Source organism: Drosophila biarmipes, chromosome 3L (genome assembly GCF_025231255.1).
Source record: "Drosophila biarmipes strain raj3 chromosome 3L, RU_DBia_V1.1, whole genome shotgun sequence".
Classification (NCBI taxonomy): Eukaryota; Metazoa; Arthropoda; class Insecta; order Diptera; family Drosophilidae; genus Drosophila; species Drosophila biarmipes.
Window position 1 is genome coordinate 7,763,100 of NC_066613.1, and position 23,033 is coordinate 7,786,132.

The 23,033-nt window shown below is 41.4% G+C and overlaps 1 long non-coding RNA gene across 3 annotated transcripts; it reads left to right on the forward strand.

Moving 5' to 3' along the window:
- Nucleotides 1-7,956: 7,956 nt before the first annotated feature.
- On the forward strand, nucleotides 7,957-19,609 carry LOC127010869 (uncharacterized). Of its 3 annotated transcripts, none has more exons than XR_007763715.1 (2): nucleotides 7,957-8,248; nucleotides 18,659-19,609. It is a non-coding gene; the product is annotated as an uncharacterized LOC127010869 (long non-coding RNA). The 3 variants fall into 3 exon arrangements; XR_007763717.1 differs by lacking the exon at nucleotides 7,957-8,248 and adding an exon at nucleotides 16,581-16,681; XR_007763716.1 differs by lacking the exon at nucleotides 7,957-8,248 and adding an exon at nucleotides 18,456-18,529.
- Nucleotides 19,610-23,033: the final 3,424 nt, after the last annotated feature.

Here is a 23,033-nt window from a genome sequence, read left to right on the forward strand (position 1 = left end):
GGTCAGACACAACGAACTTACAATTGTCTGTAAGTTGGGTGTTGTGCAGCAGGGGGTTAAGCCGGATCGCGGCGACGAGGGTGCTGCGAGGGGTAGGTTATGATTTCAAGAGGCGCGTGTTTATTTGCTTTTGATATAGATTGGATTGTTGAATGAGTGTGTGCGCGCTGATTATGCGACAGATACAGTTTGCAACCCGAGATCAGACAGATGAAGTTCGCTACTGAAGTGGACAGTTCGCAGCTTGAATAAATTGAATTAAGATGGGAACGAGGAATTTAAATAGTCAGGCCTTCGGATAGAAAGTCGTTGGGATGTTTGGGTAACAAAGGGATTTACAAATATATCGTTTGATTAAAGTGTATAATTGTAAATGGTCACCATTTTTTTATAAGCTGTTATTGTTTTTAATATTGTAAAATTTTAAATACATTTTTGAAAAAGCTCATTTAAAATCTATTACTAGAAAATCAATCTATAATTAATTCTAATAAAATTCTTATTTTATACAAATTTTTAAATTATATAAAACCGAAGAAGAAATAAATTCAATAAACTTAGCATCATAAAATACTTCACACATATATTAATGATAAGCATTCGATGCTCACTTGCTATATTTAAAAATCGGACAACATTTTTGCAAAGCTATAAAAATCGTTAAAATAACATTGAGGGAACGCAAAACACAGTATTAAATTATCAGAAAATAAAGTACGCTTAAATTCTTTAAAGAAACCCCAATTCAGCGCAACATTTTCCGAAAAATGCAATCAACCCCCGACTAACTCAGTTTCCAAATGAGCAGGCCAATCGACGGGAGTAGCAACAAAAGGCGGAAATAAAAAGACGAACCGAAGCGGAAATTGAAATAAGCAAGTGAGCCAAAATAATCAAAAGAAACAAAGGCCCAAATACAAGAGCCCCAATCGAGCGCGGAGCATCCGCAGCACCAAAATCATTCAAATCACTGGAAATCAGCGCTCTGAGCCTCAGTCAAAAGTCCAGAAATTAACATTTCCACTAGAGTAAGCAAGAGATGGTGGCGCCAAATCACAGAAAACAAAAAAATGCGAAAAATCGGAAAAAATCAACAGAAATTTGAATGGTGTGCAAATTGGTTTTCGGGTCCAGATGGGTGAGCGGAGGAAAATGAAAGACAGCGGTGCTGTGAGCAAGAACTTCCACCCCGAGGAATACTATTAAACAAATTTATTCGATATAATTAGAAAACTTGGCGACTTTTGAAGTAATTCGCTTAATTACTTTAAGTGCACAAAATGACGGCGAGGACCAAGTTTCGAGGCGGTGCCATTGACTACGTCCCCTGGGGCCGGGGCACCAGCCGAATCCTGGTGACAACAGGACGCAGCAGAAGGGCGCCGCAAGCCAATAAAAGTTATGCCACGTAAATCGCAGAAATGCTCCAACTGCCTGCCAGCCTGACTTTGACGTGAATAATGCCTGAGAACGCGCCGAGTTTTCGGCGAACGGCGTGAAATTAATTGATGGCTGCGATAATGTGGAGTGGGAAGCCCCAGAACGTGCTAACAATTCGAGTGGATCCCGGGCATAATTTCGGATTATGTTGTGAGTGATTTTAAGGGCTTAAATCGGCGGATACAGTTCTTAATGCCATGTACTATAACCTCCTTTGACACAAATACTTTCCCCTGATTACCAATCCCAACTATAAAATCTATTAGGGCCCCAGAACCTCCCCCTAACGCACACTTAGCACAGCAAATTTCCGCAAATTAATACCCATCGCAGATGCGACGCCCTAACTGACCTAACACAACCCAAATGGACCCCGGAGTGAGTTGAACCGAGCCGTAACCCAGATTCGTGTTGCGACAATAACCGTTCGCCGTCAAGCGCCAAAGTTCCGGTACAAACTTGAAAACATAATCCCACTTCCGGTGACCACAATTTCCGGTAATATGAAAAACCCACAGTAAGCACAGCGACAACGACAACAACATGGCAAGAACAACAAATGCTAAGCCCTTGGTCGAAAAAACAAAGAGCTCAACTGACTCGTTTCGAGGTTTTTGCGTAGGAAATGCTGTATAAATTTGATGCCAGGATTTGCCAGGAAGCTGAACGGGCAGAAATGAAGATGCGATGGTAATAAGGATAAGACGCTTGTACATTAGGCGGCGAAGAGCAGCCACCGGAAAGCCAAACGGCAGCGGGCAAAAAGGCGTTAAAAGCCAGGACGAGGACTTTGTCAACGCAAATGGCCAGGACGCCAGGATGAACTGGCCCAAGGCGAGGGGCAGGCAGTTGAAAATGATGTTATTACCATAGGAATGCTTATGATAAGCCACCAGCTTTTTGGGGGCGGGGACTAGAGGGTCCGTTATAAAAATTAATGTTTATTTTGCTCACGCTTTTAATTAAAAATTGTCAGCCAAGCAAATTGAAAATTAAAATCCACATTTTATGGTTGACCCAGAAAAATGTGTGAGAAATTTCAGCTATTATTGTTGCACCCTCGCCCCAAAAATGCTGGAGAGCGTTCTTCGGTGCGACATTTTTGGCTCTTGGTAAAGTTGAAATGTTTTGGCCATAAAGTTTGCGCTCCCCCATGCCTCGCCCCCTTTGGCCGTCTTTGTCTTGTTGCAAATGGCAAAAGTTTGCGCTTTAAATAATTGGCAAGGCAAGCAGAAGTGGCAGAGGGAAAGTGGCCAAAGCCTTGGCAGTTAGTTTTAAATATTGTTGCTAATTTGCCACATTGTGCGTGAGGCGACGGGCGGAGGCCGGAAGCCGGAGGCACTGCGACTGAAAGCTGGATTAAAATTATGGGCTTGGCATATTTTTTGAAGTGTCCAAGCTGAAACTGACGACGGCGCGATGACGATGATGGGCGGAATGCGAAAAACTTGGGCAAAATGGAGGAAAATAGTTGCTGAAGAGTGCGAAAAATTACAGGACGGCTGGATTAAAAAATCTCATTTATTTTGCAACTGTAAAGGGAACTCGACTACATCGGTGTGAAGGATGAAGTTTACTTAACGAAATGAAAGAAATTGAAAAATTGAGAAAATTATGTTGAAACTTTTCATATTTTAACAAAGTTGTAACTCTTCGAGGACAAGGGCTTTCGCTAAACTATTGCGAGGGAGTCCCTGCTAAAGGAAATGTATCATTTATATTCTTTACTGTTTTATTTAATTACTGCTTAGTCATAATAATATTATATGTGCTTCGTCGCCTTGTAGTGCAACAAGGTAATATATTTTCAGAAATACCTCAGTCGGTAATAACATTATTGTAGGTGCATAGCGTTCCCAAATCGGGCCTAAAGCCCCATTAAATGGGTCTTGTCCTTCGATCCACCCATTACAAGATGTAGCACAACATAAATCCTTAAACCGCTTACAGCTTATCCCCAAAGTCCCAAAGCCCACTCTGACGCACTTCCTGACGGTGTGTGAGGAAGCGGAAGTGTGTCCCTTCACGTGTTATCCCTTGGTCGGGGATAACCGCATAACTGTTTTGGCATCTTATTACGGGCCAGTTGACAGGTGCATGACATTCTGTGGCCAAACGCATCGAAAGGACGTGTAGGCAGACGCAGGATCCCAGACACCTGCACCGAGGGAAACAAGGATACCTAAAACCAGGCACTCCCCTACCTAATATTGTAAGCAATGCAAATATTTTTGAAGCTTCCCATTATTTAATAAACAAGTTGTTTCTATTTGATACGAAAAATATAACCCCTTAATGAACTTAAGTTTTATTACTATGAATTCCTTTAATTTTCATTTGTTTCAAATGTTTTAAGTACTTTTCAGATTTGTTGCACGTCTCTATAATATATTTATCTACGGGGCAAAACAATCTGAACTACGATGCTTTTCTCGCCGTGTGTGGCACTTCTGGTATACCGAATATAGCTGATGTCCTGGTCAGAGGCGTCAACGTGCCAGAAAAACGAGCAGACCGCAGAAGCCAACATTGAATGTCCTGTCGCCTGTCTGCCGTCGCCTGTCTCCGGTTACCCGGAACCCGAAAACCCCATCATTCCCATCCTGCTGACCAATCCCTGGTATCTGCTATCAATTGCCGCCGCTTGGCGTCAAATTGCATTATGGCAAAGTAAATATAAATGGGAAATTGAATATATATTTGTGCATATACCGATTTATTCGCCGCCAGACGAAAATTGCTGACAGCTTTGAACCCGCTTTTTTCGAGTTCGTGCCTACACAAAAAGGTTATTAAAATTGGCGAAACACTTGCCAAAGTTTCGCTCTTTTTGCACTTTGTTTTTTCTTTCCTTCGCTTTCCATGCACGAATTGAGCGCCATTTTTGCAAACTGTTGACAGCTGTCGAGCTGGGGGCGGCGGTGAAAGGGGCGGGGTTTGAGCAGAAGAGATACAAAACGAATTTAAGCTCTTTAATCCGCTGCCAAAACTACTTTTCGATGTTTGTTGACTGACAGCGGGGTGTGAATTTAAATTAAACTTGATGGAAAATAATGGCAATGCCAGTTGACAAATAGAAAAGTGTGACCGAAAGAAAAAAATAGTGTGGCAGAGGTTAACTCATATAAAAATGTGACCAAAGTAAAAATTGACGTCGCTTAGTGCAATGCAAAAATGCTTTCCTTTTTTATTCAAAGCGTAGATTTATGAGGGATATTTTATGAACCAATTTTAACTTATATTTTGGTGCATTATTTAATTTATTATTAAATAACTATAATATACTTTATTGGAAAATAAATTTAAAAATCATCAAATTTAATCAAAAGGTCGAGTTTTCTATTAGGCAATAAATTACCAACAGTATATATAACTTTAAAGGGGTAAACTGGATACAAATGCCCATCTCAAACAGTCCTTAACAAATTGGATCCGATGAAGGCTGGTCCCCTTCTCCTTAGTCGCTTGCAAAACTCACAGTGTCGTGCAAATAATTCCAAGTTCAAGCCCCGGCTGTCATTTTGCCTGACATTCTGTCACTTGGCCAGCCGTCCAGTCGCTGCACTGGCAATCTGTGTCTGCGTCCCTTATTTGATTTCTCACAACTGCCAAAAAGTGGCTCGAACCCGGTCCAACGAACTGCGTCCGTCTGGCAGCAGCGTCTGTCTTCATTTGATTCCAGTCGATTTCCTGGCAAAACGCGACTCTACGTCATCTCGACATAAGTCAACGGATTTCGGATTGGGCACGTAGCGTTGACGACGACAACATCTGTCGGTCTGCGCATTTTCCCGACGCCTCGTTTTGGCATATTATGAGTCCTAAATATTCGAAAACTTATCGTCCGAGATATGGGTATCACCCAATTAAAAAGTTTTTTATCACCCCATGAAGATAGTTCCCTCCCCCCAGCGCCGCAGCCATAAACACATCGAGTCGCAGGTCTGGGCATAAATATGCAAATTTGATGCGTTTTTAAATAATTTTCTTGTTCGGGCCGTCGTTTTGCGGCCCACGCCAAAACATTTCCGTTCCTATTTTTATGTATTCTAGACGGGTTAAAAGTTGAGTGTGTTGCACTGATCATCAAATCATCGATCAGCGGCAATTAGGTGGGGCAACGGGGAAATGATGAGGAAAGTTTTCCCCAGCGAAAGTTTTCTCCTCATCTCGAATTTTTCGGTTTGTTTTTACGGCATTTAGATTGGGCGTTTATGTGTGAATGGTCGGGGAAATATTTATGATTGGATTGGGGCAGCAAACATTCGATAATCCCGAACAAAAACATTTGTGGTATTTTAGAATGTGTGTTCAAATATTTTGGTATGTATGTTAAAGCGACAAATGCCTATTAATATATTATTTCCAATCAGCAGTAGGAAAGCTAAGTCTTATTAATAGGAACAATCTTTGATTTTTTAATGTTAAAATTAGCATCATCTTCCATATATAAAAAATCTGCTTAAATTGTTGATGCATTTTGTAAGAATTAATCCCGACTAATACTTTAATAACTTAAACATTGGTGTAACTCATAAACTCGTTTTAATAATAATTTAACAAACGTCTGGATAAACTGTTTATGTGCAGTATATAATTTAAGCCTCCATTCATACCCCTAATAACGCTTTAAAACTTTTCTTTAACTTCCCGGAAAACCAATTACAAACCATGCCCATTTCTTAGTCATAAACTTAAACATTCTTTGTGCAGCCCCTAACCAAGTATTTATGATTTCACTTTTATTACACTAAAAGGATATACGTGGAAATGCAAATTCGCTTTCTTCGCTTGAAAAAGGCATCAAATGAATTTTATTTTCATTATGACTCATAAAACGCCACCGCATTGTGGAAACTTTTGGCGCCCGAAAGAGGGATTTAGTGACCCGGAGCCGGCAAAACAAACACAAAAAATTAGGGAACCCTTTTTTGCCGACCGGACACATTTAATCAAGCTACTCGGGACACGAAAAACGCCAAAGTGCGTACTTCCAGCCAACACATAATTAAGCTTAATAAATTTCTAATTATCAGATGGTCAGACTAAGTGAATAAAAAAGGGTCTAAGGACTCACTCAGTCGCCCGAACACATGGTCCGCCCGGGCTTGGGCTTGGGCTTGGGGTTTGCAAATTAACCCTTTTTACGGAGGGGCCAGAGCGGCGACCTCGGACACGACTTGCTGGTAAAAGAGCGCTCGTAAAATGTCCAGTTTTATGGTCGCAAGTCGCTCGTCAGTTGCTGTGGCAGTTTAAATTTAAATAAATTGTACAAAACTGGCTGCCGCCGAAGAGTTGGGAAACTCTTCGCCACTTCCCACGTGGAGGGCTTTTACGAGTTGGCCGGGAATTAAAAAGTTTATCTTGATTCTCTAAACAGTTTGATGAACAAAGAAAGACGGCGACACAGCGAGCTGCATAATTAGACACCCGCTGACCACCTCCTCCGTCCAGAAACCCCCGCCCCAATCATTATTCACGCTCAGTTGACCACCTGTGAGTGGGACTTGGCCACGGTACACGTATATACGCCTCGGCCCTGAGTCGACCGACCCGACCTGAAGCTGAACTTCATCCTCTGGCGTTGACACAGCTCGAACCGCTTCAAAGGAATTAGCATAATTGAATTAAGCATCGATAAGCGATGTTTCTCTGCTCCTCGACTGCAGCCGATATCATTAGCTGCCGTTGCATAAACCAGGAAAAACGAAGATAAACCCCGAGCTGAATGCTTATGTTTGAGGTTCATTAAATTAACATTTGATAAGGTCGCTGCGAAGGGTTAAACTGCGAGTGGGTGAGGTTCAGAGTGGTGTCTGTTAGTTGTCAAAGTGGTAATAAACGCTCGGCGTTTTAACCCTTTTCGGGAATCGATTCGCCAGGGTTGTCAGCTGATAAAGAATAAACGAATGGTTGGGGGAACACTTAAGAATGGCATATTAAGTAACAGGCACTTAAAAAATATTTGTTTTTTAATTAAATTATAACTATAATACATTTTAGTACACTGATAAAGTGGTTGAAAACATTACCAAATGGTTACGAGCATTAGCACTTCCTCAAAAATAATATTTTATTATATTGTTATTATAGTGTTAAGCATTTACCCCTTTGTCCAGCAGAGCTGCATGTTCAACTTATAAATGTACATCCATTTCCCGATATCGGACGCTTAGATCGCCTAATCCCATTTCGCATTATCGATGCAGACATAACACAAGATAACAAGGCAAAGTGCTGTTCAAATTCACCTGACAACCCCGGCCAAATAACCGATTAGCTTCTGTCCGGTATTCCCGGGCCAACTGGCAAGTGGCCAAGACTCTCCCGAGCCCAGACAGACAGACAGCTGGACAAATATTTGATATTTAATCTTATGGAGCAACAAACAGACAAACAAGCCCATGGAAGGGGGTAAGGGCGATGGGGTCTGGCTGAATTGCGCAGCCAACGCATAAAATTGTAATTAATTAAATTTAAAGTCGAGTCAACAGGGCTGGTGGGTGGCTGGGCGGACTTTGGGGCAGACAACGCCCCGAAAGGATTAACAAATACAATGGCCAAACAACTTGAGGCTTAAAACTGTGCACTACACAACCGAAGACAAAATGCAAACATAAACACAAATACAAACAGCGCCCAGCCCAAAACGGGGGCGTGGCGCAGAAGTCCAAAAGTGCTTTTAACCTACTTTTTGCCAGCAAACAGACTCGGAATCCATCCAACATATGCATAAATAGACTTTAACCCTTGATGGCGGTACCGCAGAAAGTGGAGGGCAGCCGGAGGAGCACGAGTATATAAAACAGTAAGTAAGAATGCTGGTGGTGGAGATGGTGAACTGGGATTACTCTTTAAATGTGAAATCATCTGAATGATTGGACGCGAAAATAATCAGCTGTAAATTATTAAAACCAACAGCAAATTATTAAAATTAGTTTCTGAACATAATTTTTCCCTTGGTCAATTATGCGTTATTAGCTGTAATTACTTAGAGATAATTATATTTTTTAAGTGAGTTTTAGACTTTTCAGTAGACTTAAATATTAATATACCGTTGAATTTTGCTTTTTCTAAAGCTCTTTCCATTTTTGACTATATAGTATTGAAAATTGGAGTCTATAAATAACTGCCCGTTGAAAATAATATTCATACCCTGAATATTAAAATTAGAAAAATCGTTTTTTAGGATTAATATAGGCAATGGTACTTATTTGTATAGAATACATGATATACCCGATCTATATTCTTTTTGGCTGAGTTTACAAGTGAGGACCACACTTTGCGTTTTGGTCGCTGTCGTCGCAATGCTTTTAACAAATTTAATCTTATTTACACACACACACAGGCGCACTCTTTGACTGGGGCACACTCACACACCCGCAGGAGCTCTCATCTACACTCAACAGTGTGCAGGACGTAATCCTTTAAATGAGTTTAGCGTCACGTTCGCACTTATGCGTTAAACACGTGTTTTTTGCCCAGCATTATCCTTGTGCCTAGGCACTTCTCACAACCGGTTGCGGGCGGTGGGGGTGGCAAAGGGGGAGGGGCTGGGAGTGGTGGTCGGTGGTGGGTGGATGACCCCTCCCCCAGCAATATGCAGTGCTTTTTTTGCAGCGGCAACAGCTGCACAATTCAAAATGTCAATTGAGGCAGTCCGTCGCCAGAGCGAAAAGAGAATGGACCCACGCCCCGAGGCCAGTCCCCCAAACAAGGACCTAGGTCTCTATTCCTGGACTCCCAAACACTCTAATCCTGCGAGTGCTCGCTGCAAATGCACTGGGAGGAAATATGAATAATAAACGTAACAAAATATACGATTCGTTAAAAGAATCTTCACTGTAAATCGTAAATCTTAAAAATAGTTGCCCCTTATGATTATTATTATAGCGCAATACTTGAATATAATATTTATATATTATATTATTATATTTATAATTATGCAACAGGAAATAAGCACTTCCGTAATATTTTAATAGTGGTAATTATTTCCAAATGAGCATTGGAAAATTCAAAGTTTCGTATGAAACATTCATTCCTAAAACGGAGTTGGGCCTGCACAAAGCCGTATTTTATTGCCTTTATTATTTGAGATATTAAATAATATTGCACATCTAAATCAAGTTCATAAATCAGGAAACAGTCCGTGTTTTTCCCGTGTACCCCCAGTTGGCCGAACGCCTCTGGCGGGAGTCAGTTTAGTCCACGCCACTGCACCTACAACAACTAGTCCTGTCGGCGGGGGGATGTGGCGTTTGTGGTGCACGGGCACTGCAAAAGGACTTCAGGGGCGTGGGGAAGGGCTGCATGCGAGAGCACTCAGTGCGCAACGTTGGCTCATTAAAGTGGCATATTTCACACATAGCCCGAGCGACAACCACTGAACCAAAGGCAACGACAGCAACTTGAGTGAAGTGAGTGCAAAACAGGAGGAAGGACCTTCGGGGATACCTCTTTTTCGGGGACCAGAAAGTACCTTATGCATGCGTGGACCCACAAAAATTTCGGTGGTGGTATATAATTTTATGTGGCTTTTACAAATGGAAAACTACATGTCCACTTACAAATGTCTAAAACTTATAAATTCAAATACTTGGATCGTTTGCTGTAATAGTTTTAATACTTTTTATAACCTTTTCAGACCTTAATTAAACTTAAAAATGTTTTTTTTTAAGTTGATATACACACGTAACGTACTTATTTTAAGAAATAGAAAGCGGCATGCTCGTTGATAATGCAGTTTCTATCCTGTATTCGTCTTTTAAACAATTGTGAACTTTATTCATTTATAATTATTTATTTTTATTATTTATTAGACATACAGAATTTATAAACCCTGTGCCAATTAAAAAGTTTTAAGAATTGTAATAGTTCTATAAGTCTAAGCCACGTAACCTCCCTGTTTTTAATTTAATTTTTAAAGACTTACTTTGTATCAGGAATCACAATCTTTTACAAAGTCGAGACTTAATCTCTGAATTAATTTAGCACAGATTCTTCTGGCACCGTCGACCTCCTAGGATGTGGTGCTATACCATGGAAAAAAGACAAAAGGTAGGGAGACCCGAAAGTGCAGAATGCCCCCGAATGCCACCCGACTTTGACGTTGGCGTTTTTCTAGCTACGTGCGGCATGTTTTTTGGATCGGTGCTGGCATGTCCTTTCCGCCTGGCACCAGTACACTTGGACTACGACTGCGAGAGTTAAGTGCTGGCAATTTGGCCTTCTTTTTCACAAAAGGACTTTGTCGTACTGGGTTGTTGGCTGTTGGTTGTTGGCTGGTGGCTGATGGCTGATGGCTGGTGCATTGCGTCGGGGGACGACGCGAGTATGTGGCAAATTATTTTAATTGTTTCGCAAGTGCTCAGAATGCCTCGAACTTAATGGACTCCCGGAAAGTGGGTTGGGTCCGAGAGCCACGTCGCCTAAATTAATGTCAAGGGAAATGCCATTTTTCGTTTGGATTAATTTCCTCTTTGTTTAGTTAATTTTTGAGAAAGGTTTTTGCCTACGCCAGTGGGGAATGCGAATTCACCAAGGGCCTAGCATAATTATGGCTCTTACTTTAGCTGGGCAGGTTAATTATTTATTTGCTTTGGCCTACGCAATTACAGTTAATAAAACATTAAATACACAAAGACAGAGAAAGTTATAACTATTTTGTTTAAATCATATTAACTTAATATTCTTCAACAAACCCAAAAATATTCCCCAATCACCGCGCTTAAAATCTAGAAAACCCATAAAGCTTCCCGGTGGCCGAAAACCTATTAATTAATTTATACGGTTAATTGTGGCAGCCAAAAGCCGATTTACCATATAATTACTATCCAATATTCATAAATACAAGCGGAGTGTTCGTAAAAACCCATTACACTAAATTAAATTCCCAAGGACAGTGGATGGGTGGGTGGGGTAGTGGGTGGTTCAGGGCACTTTTACCGAGAATATTAAGTGCACTGCAATTGGCAAAGGCAAAAACACAAAAAGGGAACAACGAAAGCGGGTAATAATATAATAAATAACATGCAAACGAGGCGAAATCAATGTAAAACGCGTTGAAGCGTGTCATTAGTGGGTGGGGCCACGCCCACTAGGGCCGGGCCGCAGCCCAGTGGGCGTGGCAGCGACAAAATAACCACATGCTGTCAATCAATATCCATGGGATACGCGGGAAGGGGATGTGGGCGGCTCTGGTTTGGGGCTCCGCGGGCAATGTATAATCGAGGCATATCAACAACTTGCCGTCACGCTGGTTAACACTTCAATAAATCGATAAACGCATCAAACAGAAAAGCTGTTGCATAATTATGACCGTTTGTGGGCCAGGCCCAGACGGGCTTTAATTAAATCGCCTGTGTATTAGTGCGAGAGCGATTGGCCGGCGAATTGCAGGGAACGCGGGCGGTCTGTGCACCCTGCATGCATTAATCATAAAAAATGCAATCAATCGAGCGGAGTTGTACGGCTGCTCTCATCGCGTCCCCGAATACGCTCATCCCAGGGCTATTTTGTTACGGCGCAAAAGCTGCTTAAATAACGTTAATTCGGTCGATTTTTAATTCAATATATTTTCCTTACGAGGATTACGCGTGATATATGATTTTTTGGGGGAACTGTAATATCACAAAGGTGTTTTTCAAAATGCTCTGTGATAAAAAGAAATCTGTTTTTGGAATTATGGTCCCACGCTTTAAATACGCGGATGAAAATACACGATTGAAAATTAATTTTTAATTAAATATATTTGATTATTAATTATAATTATTGTGACATAGGACAGCTTAAACATTATGCAATTGTTAAAGGTATCCCCGGGGACTTTGACTGTCCAAATCCCAGGGCATCTGTCCTTCGCGTGAGACCCATATTTCTTCCCACGAAACTTTTCATCTACCATTTCCGAGTGAATGGGCACATCAGTCAGCGATAACGATGACGATACCGATTGCCAGTACGTCAGGTGCGCGGAGCAAAAACGAAAATTAAGTTACCGCCTCTCCAGCACCACTAGCACCACCCAACACCCATGTCTCTCTTTCCACTTACCACCCACCGGAATACGGCTGTAAACTGAAGTTGGCGCACGTGTCCAACAAACGTTTGCCCTGGCACTCCTCTCGACTCAACTCCGGCAACTGCCACGTGTCGATGCACTTGTCAGCATATGTTCCACGTGATTCCCACTGCCACTAGTGCCCCTGTTCCAGGATGCCTTCTCTGGTGCAGTGATAAAAAATGTAGTTAGCTTGGCAAATAAAAAGGAAACATTTTTGGAGAAGTATTCCAAGGAGTTCCGTAGAAACTGGTGTACTAATTAATTTCCTTATACTTAAAGTCAACTTGACTTTATGATTACCTCTCTACCAATATACTTTTCTTATAAACAACATTTCTATGTTTCATGATAGATAAAATATTTTTAAAATGAAAATTTAAGAAATTGGTATAGTGCAGATTTATTTGTAAATCACTTTATTTTAAGCCTAATATCAACTTGTATATTCTCAGATCCCTAAGTATAATCTCGACTTAACCACTGATTCTTAATTTTATCTGTTACTTTTATGGATCACTAACTTTTTTTTAAATATTTTTTAAATACTAATACCAATACCTAATTTTTTTCAATCACTTTATTTTTGAGCTTAAGGCATTTCTTTTAATACTACCAGATTCCTAAATATAGACTCTAGTATAAAGTATACAATTCCTTTGTTGCAAAATTTTAATAATACTATTTTATTATGTTTCATTTTCCTTTTGTCAAATTAAATATACAAATAATTTCTAGTGTATCTTTAGTTAACCGCCCGGTTCCCTGCAAAAAAGTGGTTGGGTATCATTACGAAGATAGCCTGCGAATAAAAGCCAACTAATGGCGGCTTTTGTCATTACTTCGCGCTGCTCAGAGCTCCTCGCCACGAGCATCCTTTCCTTAATATCATTTTGCAACTTGTTGTTTGCTTCCATTTTTTACTAATTTTATTTTGCACTTTGTTTGCTGTTGGGTTTTTAATGCTGTTAAATGCAATGCAATTTTTATCTGGTCTAAAAGGATTTCCCAGCCATCCGCTCCTTCGCTCCCTCGCAGATTACGTGTTTTTGCATTTCAGTTGGACTTGAATATCCTGTCCACGTCCTTTGCCAACTCGGCCCGCTGTGTTATCTTGCGGTTTTTTGCATCAAGTTGAGAATTTTCTCATTAATTTCAACGTTTTTCTGCAGCTGCCGTAGCTGCTGATGTGTTTTGTGCTTGTGGACAGTTGTTGGTCCCTCTGTGTGCAGGTCCTGTCCCACTGATTGTGGTTGTCCTGATGTCCTGATGGGCGGCATCACGGTGACAGGGATATTCACATCTAGTATACGGGGATATAAGCCATGGGAGCAAATTAAAGCGGGTATTTGTCGATGAAAGTTTGCATAAAGGTCTGAAAAAGTAAATGGGGGTTGAGATTATCTATAATTTAATTTTAGAAAAGGTTGCTTGCAATTTTATTCATATAATAATGTTTAGAAATGATTGAAAATGAAACCAATTTTCCCCCAATATCAAGAGCAGGGATTTAAAAGGGATTTAAAAAAACAAATTCCGTGATAAGCCCGCATCAGATGGCTTTTCTCACTCATCTTTGGCATCTGCCGATCCTCCTATAAATAATAACACTTCTCAGCACAAAAGAATTCCCCGTAAAAAGCAAGAACTCTGCATAATCCATCGGATCCCTTCATATCTGACACCTAACAATTGCCTCATTTGAGGTTCATCAACCTACCGCACTGCTCTTTAATGTACACGCCTCATTTCCGAAAGACAGTTCCGGCCAGCCAGAACAGAAATAATAAGAGACCAAGTGGAAATTCACAGAAATTAAAGCCAAGTCGGGAAAATCCAGAGCAGCCAAGAGGAAAAGCCAGCCGGGGAGCAAGACCGGCCAAAGTCAAGTAGACAGCCAAGACAAACACCAATTAAATGCACATAATGATAATGTTGTGCCGAAAAGTCATTCGGAGCAACTAAATTACAACTTCCACTTTACATTACATGGCACGGCAGCGGAACCTCAGCCCCGTACTCCAAACCCCGAACCCCGTCCCCAACCTAACCCAATGAACTCTTGGAAAAACTCGAACGGAACCGAAAAATCCACACGAAATTAAAAGTCTGCTGCAGTTGCAAAAGGAGAAACAGATGGCTACTGCAACGTAATGAAAACAAGAACCAACGAAAATCGCCCGAATTTGTGTCTAAAGTGTTTGGCCTCCACTCCTTCACCCTTCACCCCGGAAAACCACTCCCAAACAAAAACAAAAAAACAGATAGACAATCCTAGAGCTAAAGTTGGTTTACCGCTCGGTTGAGCGGAGAAGTTCAATGCACAAGTTCATGAACTTGGGGAGACGACTTGAAAAGGTTTGCCTTCTGGTCCGCTGACGGGGCAGTTTATAATTAGAAATCGTACGGAGTCTGCGGAGACTGCGACTCCACCTCCATCTCCATCTACAACTACCCATCTCTGGAGTATCTCGACGAAAGAAAGTCAAGTGGATTTTGGCGGCAAAAGTTGAGAACGCATCGCATTGCCCCAGAGAAACCGGGAGATGAAGTCGGAGTCCTCCGCCGTCGGTTACGTAACGTGGGATTTGTGTTTACCCAGGGACGGCGATGATGGCGACAAGTGCACACAGCTCCTTGGATATTGACAGAAAACAAAAGCAAACAATTTGTCGGTGTGCAGGTCGCCCATGTAAATAAAAGGCAAAAGAAGGATGTTTTCGGGAATGTATCTACGAATTTCGGATCCCCTCTTTCAGTAATACTGTGGATATATATCGTTGATGTATGCCAGCGCGTGTCTTGGTGAATAAATTAAAATCTTTAAAGTCATTTTATTGCCCTCATAAAGCCCCCTATAAACTCGCAACAATGTCGGCAAAACCAGCAGAAACCAAGAACACATTATTTATTTATATATTCTGCGAACGCTTTGACAAAATGAATAGTTTTATTTTTAAGTATTGTGGATAAAACTTGTGGAACTTTTCAACCTTTTTCAGGTCTTACGTTATTGAAAATAAAACAATAATAAATATATTTAATAAGTATATAAATCATAGTAAATCGACTTTAAAATGCAGATAAATGGTATAGCAAGAATGTACTTTTGGGCGACAACCTGCTTCACATGGCCGAAGTTTTAAATTCACTATAAAAAGAACTCCAAAAATATCATGAGATATGGCATCCTGTGCCAGTTTAGCGACTTGCATGAATAAAGTACGCACCACTTTTGAATTTAAACACTTTCAAGTGCTCCCATGCTGAATGTATCTCTCGGCCAAGACAAAGATGCAACCTAGGGTATTTAAATTTAAAATAAATAAAAGCGAAGCGGAGCGCGCTTGCCATTGTAAAAAGACGTGGGCGAGTGCCCTTTGTTATTGTTTTCGGCGGCTTAAGCAATGTTAAATATTTAACATAAATAAAGTCGGGCAACAAAAGAGGAGATTCCGATTTTAACGTATGTATGGCGTGGATATGGGCGGATGGAAACCTGGAACCTGAAAAAAGCGGGGCTTCGTGCTCGTGGTTAATCTTTTAAGTGTGCCGTACACCACCGAGCTGCCCCGCACCCGGACTATATCGTTCTCGCAGCGTGTTTATATTTCGATTTAAAATTCTGTGCACGCGCCGGGCATTATAAACATTTTCTATATGATTCCCACATACGAGTGCCGCTGCAACGGGCCTCGATGCTGCCCGCGAAGCTGAAGCTCAGCGGCAATGTTTGTTGTCGGTGGTTTTGCAACGTTTGCCGCTGCCGCTGCCACTGTCATTTGTTTGCGTTTTAATATGCAAATAAATATAATAGGAAACACGATGCTTTTTAAATAAATACGGCCAAAACATTTATGACAACTCCTCGGCGGTTCGCCTGTTTGTTCGGCGATTTTATTGTCGCTTTCATTGATAAGCGCGCCGCGCTGCAGGCTGCAATTGCAGGCTGCGTTGCAAATAAATTGCAGGAAATGGAAAATAAAATGTTTATTTGCCATAAATCGGTCGAGCAGTTTGCTGGTTAACCAGTATTAAAATCGCGATCGTTCAGGTGGTCGGCCAGCAAAGAAGTCGCTGCGGTGAATGTAAAACGTTCGTTCGAGTGGCCAATCGATTGGGGGTCCGCAGTCTTCGGCGTTTGGTAGCCGGTTTATGACAGTTTTCGGATTGGACTTACAGGTTTTAATAGTTCTATAAACGATGGTATTATGATCAAAGAAAGATTTAATGGTGTGGGCTTCAAATTACCTTAACTTTGTAATACGAGTTTTGACTGTGGGTAGGATTATTACTCTCCCTAACTTTAATAGGGCTTAGGAGGATTTTATTAGGCTATAAAACTAAACTTGGCAACAAAAAGTTGTATGTGATAAACAATATAATAAAATATTTCATATTTTCCTTCAATCTCAGCAGACGTTACCATTTTTGTTATCCTTTTAACTCTGATATTTAATCTGATACATTTGTATTTTCTCGGAGACCAGACTGTGCACACCTGTTTCATTTACCCCGATTAAGCACCAGTCTCGTGGCACACCAGAGGTATTTTATCTTAGGATAATACCTGTTTCTGTGTTATGCAACCGTTACTTTGATAATGCGCAACCCTGTGCGGCAGTGAATTTATAACCCCAGTTGGCAGTTAAGCAACAAATCTGCTTGCTCATCGGGTTGTCAGGCCCGAGGACCTTGCCACTCGAGTCGGACCGCATTCATAACACTCGGCCACATTATGCCCAGACAATCTAATGCCCTGCCTAATATTTATATCCGCTCTCGACTTAAGCTATTACCAAGACAAACACCAGGCCCATAAATCCTTCGAGCGGGCATCTGCATAATGCATTTATCTCCCGAACCGACTAACATACAGACGTGGCCGGCACTCGTTTATCACATTTATCGCTGGCGAGCAATGCAAAAATTCTATTACTGTCCACAAGGAGTGCAGGACTCCTGGCACGCAGTCCTAGGAAGCAGACCATTAAAAATTATGGAATAAAAATCTTGCACATCATGTGAGACCGACGACATATGCGATAAATTTGCCACAGAAGGCGAGAGAACTGCGAGCCACTGCATCATTCGCTGGGATCTTGAGATTTCCGTAGATTTTCTTTCACTGCACTTGGGTCGCCATTTATCACTGTCCGAGTTATGCCTGTTCGCATTGCATTTAAGCCGTGTCCATAAGGATCAATGGGGATAATTCGAATCTATGGTAACGGGCGAGCTTTGGCCAAATGTAATTATCGTCTGTGCCGCAATGGGGCACGTTTCGTATTGGATGAGGTGGGTCGGGTGGTTCTGTCCTGGGCGGCTTTAGGTGGTGCTGGGGACGGGGTGCTTAGATTTGTCATGGTTTTCAGCTGCACATTGTGATAAGCACATGTTATGGTTTTTCACACTCCCCCACCCCCGGCCGTGGGGTTAAATTTCCTCGCTCGGATTTTTCGTGTTATCGATCGGCTTACCACTCCGCAGCGACTCCTTGTTTGCGGTTGTAACATGTTTTCCTATCTGGATTATGATTAATTGATTGCCAAGTGTTGGGGGCCCCGACGGCATCACAATTATTGGGGATGTGGGGGGCGGGGGTGGTTTCCGTCACGCCCCTGCAATTCCGCTTTGGGTCAATGCTCTTCGCCGGGAGTGGGAAAACTTTTCCGCTTTTCCACGGAAAAAGCATAAAACCGAATGGTTCACACTGCAGCGGACGCTGATGTCAAACAGCTGGAGTTCTTCGGGACTCTCCGCGCATCGCATAAACAGCCAACAAATGTGCAACCCACAAAATTGACAGCTCGAATCAAGCATAAGCAACGTTTAATTGGCACTTGGCAACCAAAACAAAAAGTTTCGCTGCGATGGAGGGAGTGCAAGATGCTCTTCTCGGCGGATAAAGTTGTTTCTGACATTTGGCTAATGGTTGTAGAAAATAGTTCACTTGAGTCACACCTAACAATTATTTTATGATGATAAATTTAAAATACTGTTATTTAGTACGGTGGTAAGCCCTGAAAAGTAAGTCATATAATATCAAATTAGATAAAGGTGTTTAATATATTTTTTATGTGTGGAGCAAATTAACATTTTTCTTCATTTTATTATAAATATGAATTTTGATTGCATTAACCTGGTTAAATGTTGCAGCTCCTTAAAAGCCATTGAAACCGGAAAACTTAAATTCAAATATCGTTGCAAAAAAATACCCTCTAATGGCAGACGTAGAAGAAAAACCCAACTACCGCCTCAATTATCAGAGTATAATGAGCAGTCAGTTGGTTAAACACGCCGTCGAACGCCGAAAGTGCGGAGGAGTCTGGGCCGCACATGTGTGCTCGGAGGCAATCATTTAAATAGTTATTGCACTTTTCCCCACCCGGCACCCACGACAATGCAATTAGTTTAAAAGGCCAAGAAGAGCAGGAGCCAAAAAAGCGAAAAGCAGAAAACAGCCAGCAACTGACAGGCTGACAAGCCAGGAAGGGGCGGCAGGATGAGCCACGGCACATGGAAGAATGTCAAAGCAGAATGAAGCCATTAAGCGAACGGCAAACTTGGAACCGCCCGAAAAAATCGAATAGACGACGGAAACAGAAGCCAGAGAAGTACGAGTTCTAAGCAAAAAGCAGTGGCAACAAAATCTAACACCCGCCGACGACGCGCTGGGCAGCACACTCTTTGACTGCCTCGAAACGTCAACGGTGCCACAGCCACAGCAGCAACATCAACATCCTCAGCAGCAGCAGAAGCAGCAACATCAGCAGCCACAGCAGCAACACCAGCCGGCAACATCATCTCCTCGTCATAGCCCAGATGGAGTTCCAGGAGGAGATGGGGTGGAGGCGAGGGCCAAGTCTCATAAGCGTCCAATCACTGAGAAAAATATAGTTATTTCAAATGCATTTTAGAATTTCAGAAGATCAGAATTTTTGAAGATCAATATTTGGAGGAAGAATATTTTGTTAGGAAGATAAAAAAAGAAGAAAAACACAAAAAGTGAAGATAAAATACATACATTCGCGATTAATTATTAACTTGTTTTCCCAGTAAAATAAGAATATCCTTATAAATTGGTTTCATTTTCAAAAAAAAATTTAATTTTATTTTTAATTTACTGATTACTATTTCTTTTATTTATATGGTAATAGTGGTTTGATTAATAAGATAACACTCCACCATATTGATACGTCTTTTAAGTATCTTTTAATACTGTATATAATAAGATCAACATTTTAAGACCCCGCTTAAAGAACTTAGTTCCCGTAGTGTAGGTCCTAGACTTTCCATGGCTGACGTTGACAGGTCGCGAAAAAAGACCTATAAGCTCTACATCAGCGGATTCCCAGTTGGCATTGAGGGAAAGTCGAAATTTTAATGGCCTCCCCAGATGCAATACAAGCTTTCGATGGAATGCCTTAAGAGTGCTAAAAGTTTTGAACACGCTGCATTTGCACATTGTGCATATTTCACACTTAGCACTGCTTTTGCAATTGGAGTTGCTTTACTGCACTAAGTGAAGACTGTGCTCCACATTAATCAGCTAATAATGCCAGACAATTAGCAATTGCGACAGCCATTTACTGCAAATCCCCCAGATACTCAGAAGAACGTGAAATGCCATCCATTTTCATATGCCAGCGTTTTGAGGTAGCGCACCGCCGAAAAACTTTGCTCGGAAGACAAACGACTTGTCAGCTTGGCAAGCGGTACACTGAAAGAAATGTCATTTTTAGAAGGCACAAAAATAAAAAACAAAGATATTTATTTTATTTATTCCTAGTTCAGTATTTTAAATAAGTTAGAAAGACAGTATCAGTGACTTTTACTTATCTAATATCGTAAATATAAGGGCGTCGAACGTTTGTTGTTTAATTCCTAGTAAATAAATTAAAAATTGTTTAAACAATCTTATCGTCTGCCCGTAGCCTAAAATTCGTTTCACACATTTCCATCACTTTTTGTTGTGTAGGCGAAGAATAGGGGCTTCGGATCTGTTTGGGGATCTGCTTTTTGCCTGAGCCCTGTTCACGTGAGTTCTGCAACATTTTTGCAAAGTAATTGCTCATTTTGACAGGTCGTGCAACGCCCTTGTTTGCAGTGGCAGCTTCTTCGGCTTTTTCTGCTGCCGCCGGCTTGTTGCTTCCTGCCAGCAGCAATGGATGTTGCAGTTGCAACTGCAGCAGCAGCGGCAGACGCAGAGGCAGTAGAATAACCTGCAGCAGCCCGTATTTCTTCACATGCGAGAAAGCAATAAAATCTTATAGTTTGTTTTTTGTGCCCGCTGCCTTCTGCACATGTGGCACGCCGAGAACGACAAATACAACGACGACTGGAAAAAAGGCGACAACAATGACGACACTGACTACCGACTCGCCTCTGTCACTGACAGGCTGTCAAAAGGGGGTTTGGGTGGCAGGGGCGGAGGCGAGAAGTGCACAGGGGGAGTGAGTGTCCTCCGGTTGTCGTGAACGGTAATGTGCCTCCTTCTTCCCACATCAAGCAAGTTTTGCCAGGGTAAGCTAAAGTTCTGGATCTTCTAAGCTTTTCTAAAGTTCAGCTGCAATAAAAAATGTTATTGCATTTATTACACTGTTTTGGGAAGGCTTGAGATGATTTTTATTTCCTTGGACAATTCTTGAAGGCAAATTAAATGTATACGAGGACTAGTATTAGTATTCTTTTTGAATAAAATGTCTCTTACACCAAAAAAAGTCCATTTAAAGTATTTACTTGTCGAATATTCTCCAAGCTAGAATTAGAATGAGCCTTAAGTTTTTAATTTAATTTTGGTAATCGAAGATATCGAAAAGAAAAATTATAAACAATCCTACCAATATCATTAAAAAACAGTTATCCCAAGAATATAAGAATATTTTCGAAGAACAGTATCTTCGCCCTTTAAAAAATATGTTTATCTTTACCGAAGAGCATCTTAAATTCGCCCTCAGACCAACAACCCCAAAATAAGTCCCCTTGGACATAAGTATGAGCTACATTTTCGCCCGTTTCTTTTTTATTGCAACTATTAAATGCATTTCACAATAGTTGTCGATGGATATGTTATTGTTAGCCATAAAATTAATATGCGTGCTGGGGACAACAATGAGACGATTTTGATGACAGCCCGGCAAGTACGACATCGCTTCTGCACGGAGCAGCATCTGTTTAGCATAACCCGGCGCAACATTGAATGCAATTCTTTGCATTCAACTGCAGTTGGGTCTCCTGAAGCCCACTTACCCCGGCATAGTGGCACTTCTTTTGTTGCCCGAACGAGCAGCGAGAGATTTTCACAATTTAAACGGATGACACAACACAAAAGTGTCAATCAAGCGAGGAGTTAAAGCCCCCGAGGGCCGTTCAAGGAATTCTGATGGGGACGGAGCTGCGGTATGGAGCAATCTGTCACAATCAATTAATTGCTCGCAGAACTATCAACACAGAGCGAGACACTCACATCAAACGAATCCAAAGGTAAATACCAGCGATGCGTATCTGTCAGACACGAGTTGGCCTTTATCAGCACGCACGATCACTTCAAAGAGGAGAACACCGTGGAGCGGGGCGGTTGGGATTCACCGAAACGGAAGTGATTGCCTTCACACCCAGCGGGTTCACTGTTGCGGTTCGCTCGGATCCGACCTGGGTCCCACCCCTCCGCCTCTCCAGACTCGGCGGCAACTTCAACGGAAACTCGGTCTAGCTTCGCTTGTGGGGGAAATATCAGATCGATAATTCGATCATGTCAAGGTAGATCTTCGCATCTGTGTGTTTGACACAACTCGTCATGTTCACATTTGTGTTAAGGTTAAATGGAGTTTGTTTCGGTCTTGTGACCTCTCAAGCGTGTTTTTGGGTAGATGGACAGACACTTTTAATTCAAAGTGACACATTTGGGCTGTATGTTGTATTTTGCCTTAATGAAATTAATCAATAAATACGAATGTTACCTAAAGTGAAAATATTTTATAGTTTATTCTTAAAGATTTATTCTTAAGTTGTTAAAAAGTTCAAGAACTATTGTTGGATAATAATATAATCTAAGACATTATGCAATTATTGCACAATTGCATTTGTATTGCCCAAAACAACTAACAATTAAACTTAGAGATGCCTTTTAAGATTTCGGAAATACAAGCCAGTAAATAAGGAATCAATTAGGCCTATCTTCCCGATAGATTAGGCCAAACCTAACATGTCGAAGATCAAACTGTCTCCCCTAATTAAACTCCTATTAGACATATGCTGCCTTCCAAGGCGACCTCCATTAAAGATGCATTACTTCCGGAGCCAACGAGCCCGGAGACCAAGCCCAAGGAAATGCAACTGCAAACAATTTGGCTCATAAATAACACGTTGACAGTTTGTAATTTTTAAAAGTAATCAAGCAAAGCTAATTAACAACAGCACCCGTAGTGAGGTGTGTATGGATGCACTTTTCAAACGAGGGCGTGGAGGAGCCGGGGATACCGCCGAGGAGACATGTAGAAAGTCTGCGCTAATGAGAAAAATATGACACAAT